At 39.1% G+C, this 14,474-nt stretch overlaps 1 long non-coding RNA gene across 1 annotated transcript; it reads right to left on the bottom strand.

Moving 5' to 3' along the window:
* Positions 1 to 8,955: 8,955 nt before the first annotated feature.
* LOC114658546 (uncharacterized) lies at positions 8,956 to 10,722 on the bottom strand. Its single transcript, XR_003717403.2, has 3 exons — positions 10,382 to 10,722; positions 9,423 to 9,457; positions 8,956 to 9,120 (listed from the first exon to the last, which is right to left on the bottom strand). It is a non-coding gene; the product is annotated as an uncharacterized LOC114658546 (long non-coding RNA).
* Between the last annotated feature and the right edge of the window lie 3,752 nt (positions 10,723 to 14,474).

Here is a 14,474-nt window from a genome sequence, read left to right as displayed (position 1 = left end):
CCAAGAAGTGGACACCTCAATATGCAGAAAGTCTGTATTTATCTCAGAAAAAAGGGCAAACTACGTTATCGGCCACTTAAATGGAGAGTTGTTTGTGTAAAGACCAAAATCTGCCAATTCTTATCAATGATCAGTTGACAGGCATGTCACTAGTAGTGAACCAAGTTTCATGCATGAGCTTAACACATTAAACCACATGCAATGACAAGCTTATTAAATATTTAATAAATACACTAATACACTTTCAGGTTTTAAAGTGAAGTACTTTACTGCAGCATATGTAAATCTTAGTCATCAGATAAATAAATTACCAGCTGCACGCTAAATATGAAAATATTAAACAATTCAATTTTTAAGTACTTTATAAATAAAAAGAATTAAAAAAAATGTAAACATTAACAGGGATGGATAGTTCTTACACAAACGTAGAAAAAATGCAAAAATGTGACTTCTCTGTTAAATTAAAGCTCCACAATCGGATCACATAATACTGCCAGAAGTTGTACTCTTTTTGGTAAAAGACTGAACAGTTTTCTGAATCCATCTACCTTCCATTTAGCTCTGGGGAAACCCTTTGAGCGTCAGATGTAACATACTGTAATATTCTCAGATCCTGTACCAATGAGCATCTGAAGACGTCATTGAAGAACATGGCCTCTTCTGGGGTGAAACAGATCAACTCATCTCAACCACATAAGCCTTTTAAATTTCAAACAGACTCGCTCAAATAGAAAAGGCTAAAACAAAAATATACAACTGGTGCTCTGCATTTTTTCTCCTTGCTAAAAAAAGGGATGTCCAGTACTGTTGATCACCTTCAAGAAACTTATTCAAACCAGTGGTCTGCACCACCTTATCTTTGAGTCCCAGTATTTTCTCATTCTTCTCTGGTCTTCCATGTTGGTGACTTATTACTCTCCTTTTCAAGTCCCATACATCAGCTACAGATTCTGGCATAGTATTTCTCCACCTAATAAATAACAGTCTAAAAATGCTTTGTCCATGATCCAATTAGAAACCTAGAGACACTGACCTTCAATGAGAGCGTTCTGCTGTCAACTTCAAAATATAACACCTTTATAGCAATGCCCCAGCCATCTAAATCTTCACCCCCTATCCCACTCCCTCCTAAAAACAGCTATGGCCCATGAGAAACAGAAAACAGCACTGCCATCACAAGTCAAGGCACTATATGAAAGTATGAAGTCCATCTTTGTCAAATGGCTTCATGTTAGCTTACTCATTCACGTATGGCTTCTGCAAAATTTCTTTAACTGGAATAAGAATGATAGATCAAATCACACCTCTCAATCAGGTTGCTGGCTCAAAGCCAGCTAGCTGCCAGGAACTGCTAAAAATGTCAATTGAATTTCTTTTTCCATTGATTTTCCACAGAATATATACGATGTGTCTTATTTCCACATTGCAGTCAGCAAGATCTTTCCTGACTACAGCCCAGCCCAGCCCAGCCCTTTACCCCAGAGCATTTCCAGAGACAGTTCGCTCATAAATGAATGGTCTGGCACTTTGTTTTACTGACTTCAATGTCCACTCTCCGGGCTTCTGCAGACCCCAGGAATGTAGAGAGTTCAAGTAAATTCAGCACGGACACCAAGGTGAATACTGATGCCCATGACCCTGTTGTGTCTATGAGGTATCCTGAAAAATAGACAAAAACATCACCTGTGGAAATAAACAAATATAAATTTACTAAAACAGACGTGACTCCTTTATCATTAGAAAAGGGCTAAACTTTTAGTAAATCAGACAAAAAAAATGAATGATCCTTAATTTTGTTATGGAAATGACCCATAATCTTACATAGATTATCTGTGTTAAAATGTCTTGGCATTAACAGAAGTCTAAATGTCAAGTGGCAAAGTCATGGCCAAGCATTATTCATTCATTTTTCTGCTTGTATGTCATAAAAGAACGAACTGAAAAGGTTCAGCACCACTTTAGGTGGGGCACTCTTGTCGTATGGCCCTCCCAGTTGGGTGGGGATTGAGTGTGGAGTGTCTTTGGAGCACTTCATTGAACTTAGTAGAGTGTGTGTGTTTTTCTGACTGAACTGTGCTTTGTTCTTTACATTTGAAAACAAACTCTTAGGTATTATATACACAGCTACAAATGATACACTTTCATAATATACTTTACTAAACAGTAAGAACTAAAACAAATGTATTGACTGCATATTGAAACTCCAGAAATTAAGTAAATAAATTCTGTATACACTGCTTACCATAAACAAGTAGATAACACCTTGACACTCTAGCGCCACATACTGGAGATATTTACAAAGACACCAAACACTACAGCATGGTTATTCAAAGATAAATATCCATTGTCTCTAAGGTAGCTCTTGTGGGAAAAATGCATTTACTGTACTTAAGTGATTCCCAAATTCTTCCTTTGGGATTAGTTGCTACAGAGAATTCAGGCCTTATTACTTTATTATCATGTAATTGTGTGTACTTGCACATGTGGATTCTGCATATACTTTCCAGTTACTATTTTGTACTTAGAAATATAAGTACGTACCATACATCTTCTGAAAAATGTGCTATGCAAAAATGAATTGAATTAAAATGTAATTGCACAAAAGATTATGTTTTTGTAATGCAATCCCCACCTAAACAAAAGGACCACTCATCTTATTCTCCATGTCATTAAATATAAACATCATGTGTACACATGAGCATCTACGCAAGATTAAGCCCAAAATGTCACATTTCCATCCATCCATCCAGTTTCCAACCCGCTGAATCCGAACACAGGGTCACGGGGGTCTGCTGGAGCCAATCCCAGCCAACACAGGGCACAAGGCAGGAACCAATCCTGGTCAGGGTGCCAACCCACCGCAGGAAACACACAAACACACCCACACACCAAGCACACACTAGGGCCAATTTAGAATCGCCACTGTATTCATTACACCTAAAACAAATAAGTAGGACTTTTTTATCATAGGTTAAAGTACAGTAAAACTAAATACCTTCATTATCAATAATCATACATTTTTAAAAAGTAATCTAACTTTCCCCCTTGGGACATTCAATTTTAAATTTTCTCACCTTCTGACTTCAACCCTTGAAGAAAGAGAAATTGTGAATGGATTTGTTTTGGAAGGACTGGCAATATAATCTCCAAAATAACGACATAGCTAACAAAGACCCAAAAATGTTTGGGAAGTAATTGTTCGCAATTTGAGGATTTTGCATTCTTTAAAGAGGAATTTTCAAAATATGCTGTGGTTAGCAATTAGGATAAGCTATCAAATTAGTCTTTGTCAAAAAAGATGAAGTAAAGATTTGTACACTGTACTGGCCATTGTACAATGACAAAAACAGCACTGTTATTATTAGGACCACTATATTAATCCTGGGTAGAGCCTCCTTTTGGTCTCAAAACACCCACAATTCTTACTGGAAACATTTCTTTGAGATTTTGGTTCATGTTGATGATTCCATCATGAACAGTAACTTCTGAAGATTTATCAGCATCACACTCATGTTGAGAATCTCCCATTCTACCACATCCCAAAGGTGTTCTGTTGGACTTTGATCTGGTGATAGGACAGTTCACTGAAGAACACTGAACTCATGGTCATGTTTATGAAACCTGTTTGAGAGGACTTTTACTTTATGATATGGTGCATTACCATTCTAAAAAGCAGATACAGTGGAACATCGGGTCATGAACGTAATTCGTTCCAAAACTCTGGTCGCAACCCGATTTGGTCGTGACCTGAAGTAATTTCCCCATAGGATTGTATGTAAATACAATTAATCCATTCCGGACCATACAAGCTTTATGTAAATATATATATATACGCTCACTCGCGCTCTCACTCTCTCTCTCTCTCTCTCTCTCTCGCTCTCTCTCTCTCTCTCTCTCTCTCTCGCTCGTGCTCTCTCTCTCACTTTCTCACTGCACAGGGAATGCACAGGGAGAGACTGAATATGTGCGGAAATCATTGGCGCGTACAAACCAGAAGGGAAACTGGCTTGTTCATCACCTGAGTGTGTGGTCGTGAACAGATGCAAAAGTTTGCTGAACTTTTTGGTAGTAACCCGATTTGTACGTGGTCCGAGATGAGAGCGAGAGAGAGAGAGCATGAGAGAGGGACAGCACGAGCGAGTGAGAGAGAGAGCGAGCGAGTGCGAGCGAGCATATACTGTATATATTTACATACAGTTCGTACGGTCCGGAACGGATTAATTGTATTTACATACAATCCTATGGGGGAAATTACTTCGGGTCACAACCAAATCGGGTTGCAACCAGAGTTTTGGAACGAATTACAGTCGTGACCCGAGGTTCCACTGTATTAGGAGATGGGAAAATTGTGGCCACAAAAGGATGTTAGCAGCAATATTCAAAATAAACAATGGCATTCAAGCAACGATTGACTAGTATTAATGGGCCCAAAGCATGCCAAGAAGCATTCCCCACACCATTATGCCACCACCACAATCAGCCTGGACTGCTGACACAGGGCATGCTGGGAGCACAGATTCATGCTGTTGGTGCAAAATTCTGACCCTACCATTTCTATGACGCAACAGAAACTGAGATTTATCAGACCAGGCTACATTTTTCTAGTCTTCAGCTGTCAAGTTTTGGTAAGCCTGTGCACACTGCATCCTCAGCTTATTGTTCTTGTTCTTGTTTGACAGTAGTGGAAGCCAATGTAACATACTACTACTACTCAAAGTTCAACATGTTCTACATTCTAAGATGCTTTTTTGCTCATCAAAGTGTTGGTATTTGATGTAAACGTTAACGGAGGCTCCTGATCTGTATCTACAAAATTTTATGCATTGCGCTTCCACCATATGATTGGTTGGTTGATTAGATAAATGTATAGATAAGCAAGTGCACAGATGTTCCTAATAATCTGCTCAGTGAATGTAGGTTGGATTAATGTTGGTTTTTATAAACCTGACAGAGAATTTAACGTTAATTGTACCAGAATTGCAAAGATCCAAGTGCCTCTACCATAGGTGTGTTTTTCCATGACAAACAAAAACTTGGCCATAACACCTCTGCTTCTATAACAACGTAGCAGCAGTTAGAAATGTTTTAATAGTACATCTCAATTTTTTAACCTCCAAATTTCTCACTACTACAACTATGCAGTCTCCTTCATCATATGAAATGATGATGTCATGAAGCCTAAGCATAATATCTTATTATTTGGCTCTCATGTGAAATTGAGATGGACATAGCCAATATCCATCCATCCATTATCCAACCCGCTGAATCTGAACACAGGGTCACGGGGGTCTGCTGGAGCCAATCCCAGCCAACACAGGGCACAAGGCAGGAACCAATCCCGGGCAGGGTGCCAACCCACCGCAGACATAGCCAATATAAAAATTCTAATTTCTGTAATTAATGATCTCTACAAGAGACTGCCAAGATGTGTGACTGACAAGTAAAGGATCAGAAAAAGAACAAGACCTTACCATACAAGTATCCAGCGTAGGAAGGTGCCAAATCCTGTACGCTGACAGAAACACCACTGGAGAGTAAAAAGAAAGGCCAATTCATGCTATAACTTTAGTGTCATGCTCTCAATCAATTAACAAAAGAAAGTGATGCACCAAAAAAATTAAAAACTAAGTTTGAAATGTTTGGACAATAGTAGCATACAGCTTGTTATAAAAGCACATTTCTATAAAATTTCTTATTAATATATTGAAAGCACTGAAAAAAATAAATTTAAATTCACAAAAACTTCCTTCATTGGCCACCTAAAATGAATTAATAGTTAATCATCTAATTCAGTTTTAAAAGCCAAAATCAAGCAGCAAATGCAACAAATTACCAGAAACTGTACTTTAAAGACCAATCTTAGAGGCAAAAAAAAAATTTCCTTAAATAATTCATAAATGTATTACATGTACCAGCTTTGTCCAATTCATGGTTGTTGGTAGCCGGAGCCTCGTCTGGTAAAAGGAACAAAACCACAATCAAACATCTAAAACATTCAACAATTCAGTCTTCATTTCAAAAGCTCAGAAATGTGGGAATGTGTCTTTCCAGTTTACCCTTTATGCTAAATTTTCTGGGAGAATTAGCATTTTACCAGAAAAGTACATGCGTTTTGTACATTTGAATGGATAAAGGAACATGGATTACACGAGAGTAACATGACAATTTTTTCACATTGTTTGCCATTGGACAGAACAGGTTGCCAATATGCCGATCCATTTTCTCACATTCTGCATGAATGACATTAAAAATGTTTTCTCATCCGTTACTAACAACTATTTGGTCTAAGTAACACATAAGAAAGAAAAAAAAAGATTTAATCTGTTATTTGCCTCATGTTCTTTGTACTTGTGTTTTTATGGAGAATGAAGGTAAAAAAATTACTTATACAATAGCCATTAATGGGGACTAATGCTAAATAGCAGGAAACATAAAAAAACTAAAATTACTCATTTTACACAATCCACTTGTCAGGTATACAGCTGCATGCTCCAGAAATGTGTACAGTGATCCCCCGCCTATCGCAGAAGTTACGTTCCAGACCCATCAGCGATAGGTGAAAATCCGTGATATAGAAAGACCATATAAATAAACTTTTTTTTTTATAGTTTAAGCCTTAAAATACCCCTCCCACATGCTTTAAACACATGTAAACTTATTAAAACACACTTTGTAAACACATATGATATGTGGATGTCAGGCTAAGGATATGAGTAACATCTCTCTATTATAAAAAAAAAATCTTGGCAGGGAGATGAGGCGTGATCTTCTCAGAAGATAATTTGATGTCTGCTGTACAGGCTTTTAAATGATCTACAAGCACAGCGACAAGCAGAACAAGCATCTTGGCAGAAGCAGCACAAAGCCAGTAGCTGATCCATCCACTTCTGCTTAGCATGTGTTCAGCTCACCCCCTTCACAACCCGAGCAGGAGAGACACGAAGTGACAGGAGCGTAGCGTGCCTCCAGGGGTGTTGAGCGAAGCAATCGAGACCAGATCATCTTGGAGAGACACTTTGACAACACGTAAGATTAGACATTACAACCTTAGGAAGCAAAACCCGTGAGATGGTGACTTTTGTACGTCACACCCTACTTACAAACAATTTAAAACAAGTTCACTGACATCTAACCTAGCAGTTGTTGGAATGCTTTTGGCAGACAAACTTCAGGTGCTCCCAGCTCTTAAAACAACGACAAGCAAAACACGCAGCTTGTCAGCAGCAGTTGTAGCAAGCCAGCAGATGATCCGAGCGCATCTCCTTAGCATGCGTTCAGCCCTCACACCCCTCTCCCCTCCTCCTCCTCCTTCAGAACTCTAGCAGCAGAGACGTGAAGTGGCGCGAAGTGCGGTACAGGCTTTTAAGTGATTGACATAAAGCGCGACAAGGAGAACACACAGCTGGCCAGCAGCAGCAGCAAGACAGCAGCTGAACCGATCGCATCTCTTTAGCATGCGTTCAGACCCCCCTTCACAACGCAAGCAGTGTTATAAGTCCCGCGAGTTCCACGCCCAGGGCAGGAAATAAATGACAAATATTGTTTTTACAAAAGTTTTAATGTAAAAATGAAAATAATGCATATGTAATAATTCCCATGAAAATAACACTCTCTTTAAATTGTTTATCAGGTAAACCAAACCCAGGGGTGGGTGAGCCCCCTAGTAATAATAATAATAATAATAATAATAATAATAATAATAAATCCGTGATGTAGCGGGGGCACGATAGCTGAACTGCGATATAGTGGGGGAATCACTGTATTTCTAAACTATTGTTAAATAAACCACTTCCAGAAAAATTTTCTTGTACACAACAGAAGCACATTAAAACAGAATTGAGCTTTTGAACTGCAGACCACCTCTCTCCTCATTTGTTTGTCATTAAAGCACAATTTCAGTATTTCTGGGTTTTTCATCACCTATTTTGTGAAACTACAGCAATTTACTTATCTTCCGTTTGTTGAAATATCTTGAACATACAAATATGCAAGGTATACTTTCCCGAGTAACATTTTCACTCACTTTTTTCCTCCTTTACCTGTTTAATCATTAGTTGTACATGTCTCTCTCAGATCATGCTCTGGAATGTGGATATAACAGTTAGTGGATGGTAGCCAATAAACGAGCTATTGTTGGACAGGACTACTGACCAATGAATGAGGGGAGCAGGGTGGTCTTCAATTCAAAAGCTCATTTTTGTTTCAACCCATTTTGCTTTTTTCCCACAAGAGGATTTTCTGGGAAAAAGTATTTTAAAATATTTTTGGAAAAATACATATTTTTGCACATTGTGTGCACATATCTGGATACCCAACATAGATTATGCAACATGAGTTCTCCACATTTTTTCATATTGTTTGCTCTTGTCCTGCATTGATCTTCATTAATGCCTACTAATTTGTACATTTGTTACCTTTATTTTCTATAAAAACATGATTACATTTTTCTTAGCCATAACTACAAACACTGGGTACATGAAAGATATGTAAATTATAATTTCTGTGTGGAGTATTCCATTAACCATTGTTTTTAGTTGTTTATTCGGCAATCACTCATCTAACACACCTTCGAAAACTGTTGTAACATAAATTCTCCATCCTGCCTACTCCAAATTGCTGTCACAGGAGGTCAGAGCCTATCTCAGTAGCATCAGAAGCAATTCAGACACTAGCACTAGACAGAACTCTAGTCCATCGCAGGGACCACTCACATGAGCACTCACACAGTGCTAATTAGCCCAATATTCAGATTTTTCATGCTGTGAAACAAAAACTGGAGTACTACAGGAAATTGCACATAGAAATGAGAAGAACATTTAAACTTTACACGGACAAACACTAAGTGTGAAACTCAAATGCTGGGAGGTGGATTTGTCAAGCAGCAGTCTTCACCACTGTGCCACAATGTTGCCTCCGTTAAAAACATTCACTCTATTAAAAACTTCAAAAGAAATATTTAACATGACTTCTGAGGTAAACAGCATTAAAAAAGTTTTAAACTTATCTGTGATTAAAGGTCTGGAGTCCCATAGTTGCAGCTACTAAAGTGATGGCCATGGAAAATGTTGTTGTCTGACACAACAGGAGTGTAAAAAAGCTAGATACTCCCATGGCAAAAAACTACAAAAAGGAGGAGAATTATATTTCACAAAAGGCCAGTAAAACACACACATTCTAATTACTTCGTGCACAATAAAATAAAAAAGGCACAACTGTACTGAAAAAAATATTTTGTAACAGACACTTTTCTGTGATTAAAGTACCAGTACACATCTTCATTACATTAGGGGAAAGTATTAGCATTTCTAGTGAGGCCAATTTGCAAACATTAAAGAAACATAAAACAAAGAAAACTACTCTGTTTTGTGTTCCAATTAGAACTGGACAGCAAAAAGGGGGAAAAAACACCCACTACAACTAACCTGCATTAGCTTTCTCACAGCAGCGATGTCAAACCCTGCTGGACAGAATGGCAACTAAGTTTTAATAACCAGCAGATTTACATTGTTACTACAGTTAAAAGCCGTGCTTGCCTTTACAGCACTGGAAGTTCTGGTCATTAATATGGCTGCAAAGTTTCATTTCAGATGTGACCCACAGATATTAATACAATACTATTTCATTAACTGTGCTCAAAAACTCATTCATTTAAGGTGTTACACAAGTAAGAAAAGGACTCTAAGAAAGTTGGGAGAGTATCTGAATTCTCCTTTCAAAAGATCATCCATTCCTGAAGTGATAGAGAAGTACGTCAATTTTTCTATTGTGTTTTAATTACTACTGATGTTATATTTAAGTAGGGTTATCAAGAAAAATAAGTAATGCTTACCATACTGGCAGAAAATTGGGGCTTAATTGTTATGATTAGTAAAAACTAATAAAATTTCATTTTTAGCTCAGCAGAAGTTGTTTTATTTACCAAGAGTCCATCTCCAGTCTGTGCAACTTTAGAAATTAGGCAGAAACAAGAGAAAAAAGTACAGGATTCAAAACATCAGACAGCTGCATACCTAGTCTTATTTCAAATTACACCATTATTACAAAAAATCAAAAACAGCTGTATACTGTTTTGGAAAAGCAAAACAGCCTTGAGGTAGATAAACCAACTTCTCTAGCTCACAGTGATGTCATTAGCAAAGTCAAAAATAAATAAAATGAGATGGGACAGCCAATTCAATTTAAGGCTATCTGTTTCAGCCCTGACTTATCGCTATACATCAGAAGGCAATGGGTTAGGCACTAAAAGCTTAACCACACCTTCAACTTGTGGCTTTTTGATCTGGAATATGAAGAACTGTTTGCTATATTCAAAATCCCAAAGCCCAGATTAAACACAGATTTAAATGCTAAATTACAGATGGATCAAAAAATCTCTTTCTACCCAGACTAATAAGGTGATCCGACAAGTAGCCACCGAAGAGAGACGATGGAATTGCAACAAGCCAAGGGACAACATTGAACACCCAGCCCTGTGAAGAAAACAAAACAGCACTTAATCATTAGGCGTGAAAACTTAATTTGGCAAAGAGGTCAAAAACCTAGCAGAATTGAAGCAGCTTAGAAGTACTCTGTTGTCTTGACTGCTCATGGTCAGGTGGTGGATAACTGCAGAGTTAGCTACTAGGGGAACCTATTGAAACATTCATCCATCCATCCACTTCTGAGCCTACTGATCCAGTCTAGGGTTAAAAGAGAGCTGGAACCAAAACCTGGACAGGGCTTCAGCCCCCCTACACATACATACATACATACATACATACATACATACATACATACATACATCTTTCTTCAGTCATACAAGGAAAATTGAACCAAACATTCATGTCTTTTGGGATGTGCAAATAAAACCAATACACCTGGAGGAATTATTATACAGACAAACTCTGGACATCAGAGGCAGGGCTTGTATTTTAGTGAAGGATTAAAAGGGCACCACCCATTTAGATAGGATTTTAATGGCACACAAGGTCTGCTATGACAGCAGATTTAACAGGGATGCAGAAATCCAGCTTCACCTTCCCCCAACCTATATATCAGAATAAATGGCTACATTGCAGCTCATACAAACACTTCGGAATGCAGCCTTTGCACCTTATCTGATAATCTGACCGCTCCCAGACCAAGTTAAATAGCAGAGACATCTCGTAGAGTTACCAGTTGGACACCCGAGTTTGAACAAAGAGCTATAATTCTACAAGTGGCAACCTTGATGGACAAAACAACACGTCTATGACCAGGCACTGGTTTTGTAACTGAAAGGGACTATAGTCCAATCACTAGAGGTTACTCCTACCTTTAAAATTATCTATATTCATCTCCACTCTCTCTCACTCTCTGAACTCTTTGGGGAGCCAAAAAGCAGGCAATGCACGCTCTCTTGGAACTGGACACCGAGAACTAGCTCTAAGTCTCACTCTGCCAAGCTAAGCTCTGTGCCAGTGACTTAGTCTAAGAAGCAGTTATTACTTCTAGAAGAGAACTTCTGAGCCTAAACTCTTGTGTTCTGAAAGAGCAAAGAGCCTAGCAGAGAGCTGAGAAAACCAGTATCACATCACATCATGGACAAAGGACAGCATAATAAAAACAAAGTGCACTTCAATGCAAGAAAAGTCCTCCACCTGAACCTGGAGCAACAATTCCACACAACACTGAACATTATCATCCTTAAAGACTTGATATCGCAAGGCTTCAGTTACTTTGATATATCTAATGACTGTAAACCCCCTCCTACAGGGAAAGGCAAGGTAAATAAACCAAGGACCTTATCAAATTATTTAAATGCCTACAATGCCAAAGTCAAAACTGAGGATTAATTAATGGAGCTAAAATCTCTTTCCTATATGGGTTTATGAAGAATAAAAACAAACAAGTGATAACTTTACTTTTCTAAGCCTTTTCTGCTTTAAGTTTGATAAACTTCTTTTTTCTGTTTCACGCTCCTTCGCGTTAATGAGGAGATTTTGAATTAATACACAGGCATAAGCAATAGCCAAGTCATTGGCTGTAGCTGGTGACATCATTTCATTTAGTCCAAAGCATTTAAATATGGGTTGTATGTGCTATGAACCACCCAGTCTCACTGAGATTGCACAGGTGGTGAACTAGCCGAGGATAAGAAAGGCTGCAGGGATCTGTGGTATCCAGGGTGAACTTCCCCAGGCTGGTGGCAAGCTGTCCTCCTGGCATTGCAAGCAATCTTTGCTTCCAGTTGGGAGACAGGCATCATCCCAACTGACTGGAAAACAGGACTTGTCATCCCTATCTGGAAAGGGGGGGGGCACCTGGATCATGGCAACTGGGGTCCTAGGGTCCTTGCTAGGGTCATCCTCAATAGGATCAGTGATCACTTGCTCACCTACCAGTGACCAGAGCAGTCTGGTTTTACGCCTAAGAAGTCTACCATCGACCGCATCCTGGCACTGAGGGCTCTCATCAAGTGCCAGGGCAAATATCAGCAGAGTTTTTTTGTAGCCTTTGTCAATTTTCATAAAGCGTTCAACTCAGTTGATTGAGCTGCCCTGTGGGGACATCCAGAGACTTTGCGGGACCATCCACCCACCCAAAGTTGCTCGATATCATGGCTAGCCTGTATACTGGTGAGTGCTAGGCAGAACCTTTATAAAATTACCTCTTGGGCACAGCCAGTGTGTCTGTCTGTAGAGAGTGTGTTGGTGAGGGGGACATGAGATCACTGGAAAGGGGTGTGTGGCACTCCCGATATCTCTGCAAAAGGACAAATGTCCAAGTCTTTAGAGTCCTGGTGCTTCCTATATGGTTGCGAGATATGAATGCTATCCAGTGGCCGAGACAAACACTGGATTCCATCGCTACACTGTTTCTTTGGAGAATGCTTGGGTACTGCTGGTTTTACTTTGTGTCCAACGAGTGGTTGCTAACAGAGTCCAGAACGAGGCACATTACCTGCACTGTCAGGGAGCATCAGTTACAGCACTATAGCCATGTGGCACAATTTCACAAGGGTGATCCGGCTTGCAGGATCCTCATTGTTGAGGACCCAAGTGGCTGGACCAGCCAATGGGACACTCATGCAACACCTGGCTGTGGCAGATAGATGGTCATTTCCAGAGGGTGGGACTGGACCGCAGATTTGCCGGGGGGGGTTGCCAACCAGGCTCGAGAGCCGTTTCGTTATGTGATGGGTGCAAATCGTAAAACACTAACTAAATATTTAGAATGTGTAGACAAATGTGTGCAAGGTTAGCATCCCATCTAAGGTTGGATCCTATCTTGTACCCAAAGTAACCAGGATAGGCACTGACTCCCAATGACCTTGAACTGGAAATACTGGTCACAAAATGGAGGGTTAGATGTACAGATTGTGTTCATAACAACCCAAAAATAAACATGTATACTTTTATTGCAGCTGTGTATGGGAATGTATTAGAAAGCAAATACACTCCCCACTCACTTATCTGACAGTTAATTGGTCACATCATAGTAATTTCAAAGCATACATGAATCATCTAGTTGTATTTCTCAACTTATCATATAGTGACAAAAGTGGCATAAATGAAAAGCCTTTTTTGGCCTTGAAAGTGCAGCAGAGCTTTCTCAGTTTATTAAAAATCAATTTTAAAATATATTTTTAAATAAAAGGAGGACTATCCAGAGCGAACAGAAATTCAGGACATGTAAGTAGCATAGTCGTACTGTAGCTGGACGCTGGGAGCCGAGTAAGAGACAGAGCTCAGTTGATGTCACCAGGAAGCACTCTACTCGCAGTTATCAGAAGCACTAACTGTTTGGCCAAACTGGGAGCCTCCTTTACCTCAGGCTGATAACAGATTACCTCTGAGAGCTATTGTAATCCAGACATTGTGGGTGTGCAGCTGGTAGTTACAGTTCAGTACAAATCTGCAAAGAGATGGTTCATGGTGGGATTCCACAGCAAGCCTCATACTTTCTCATATATTTTGTGAAGCTATTTTGTAGTTAAATAAGAAACCTCTTAAACTAACATAAGAAATTTAACAAAGTCTTACAGATTAAACAGGACAATGGAAAACAAACACCATGAACATTAACATCAAATGCATCACTTTGAGGCAATGTATAACTTCTGAATTTCAATCTCATTTGGGTGCTTAAGATCTACAAATTACAAAGCTGTTGCCCACTGAGCAGGAGAAAAAAAAAAGACAATGCCTGATTCTCAGAGCCTTTATTCAAGAAACAGCACATTTACAGTATAAGCTACAGTAATTGCTAGATTTGTCACCCTCTAGTGGCCTTCCTTTTGCAGTATACAGAAGATAGGAATCATATGAAGTGTGAGCCATAACATCCCTTCCCCTCCATTTTCTGAACTCACTTTTTCCTACTACCTGATAGTAACAGCATCATGCACAAGGCACAGACCAAACATTAAGCATAACACCAATTCACCACTGAATCCCCACTCGCTTATCCTGGGTCAGTTTAGCAGTGGCAAATGGCTTAATAAGCATCTTTGA

The sequence above is a fragment of the Erpetoichthys calabaricus genome, chromosome 10, assembly GCF_900747795.2.
Source record: "Erpetoichthys calabaricus chromosome 10, fErpCal1.3, whole genome shotgun sequence".
NCBI lineage: Eukaryota > Metazoa > Chordata > Cladistia > Polypteriformes > Polypteridae > Erpetoichthys > Erpetoichthys calabaricus.
This window is presented reverse-complemented; position numbering and strand designations above follow the sequence as displayed.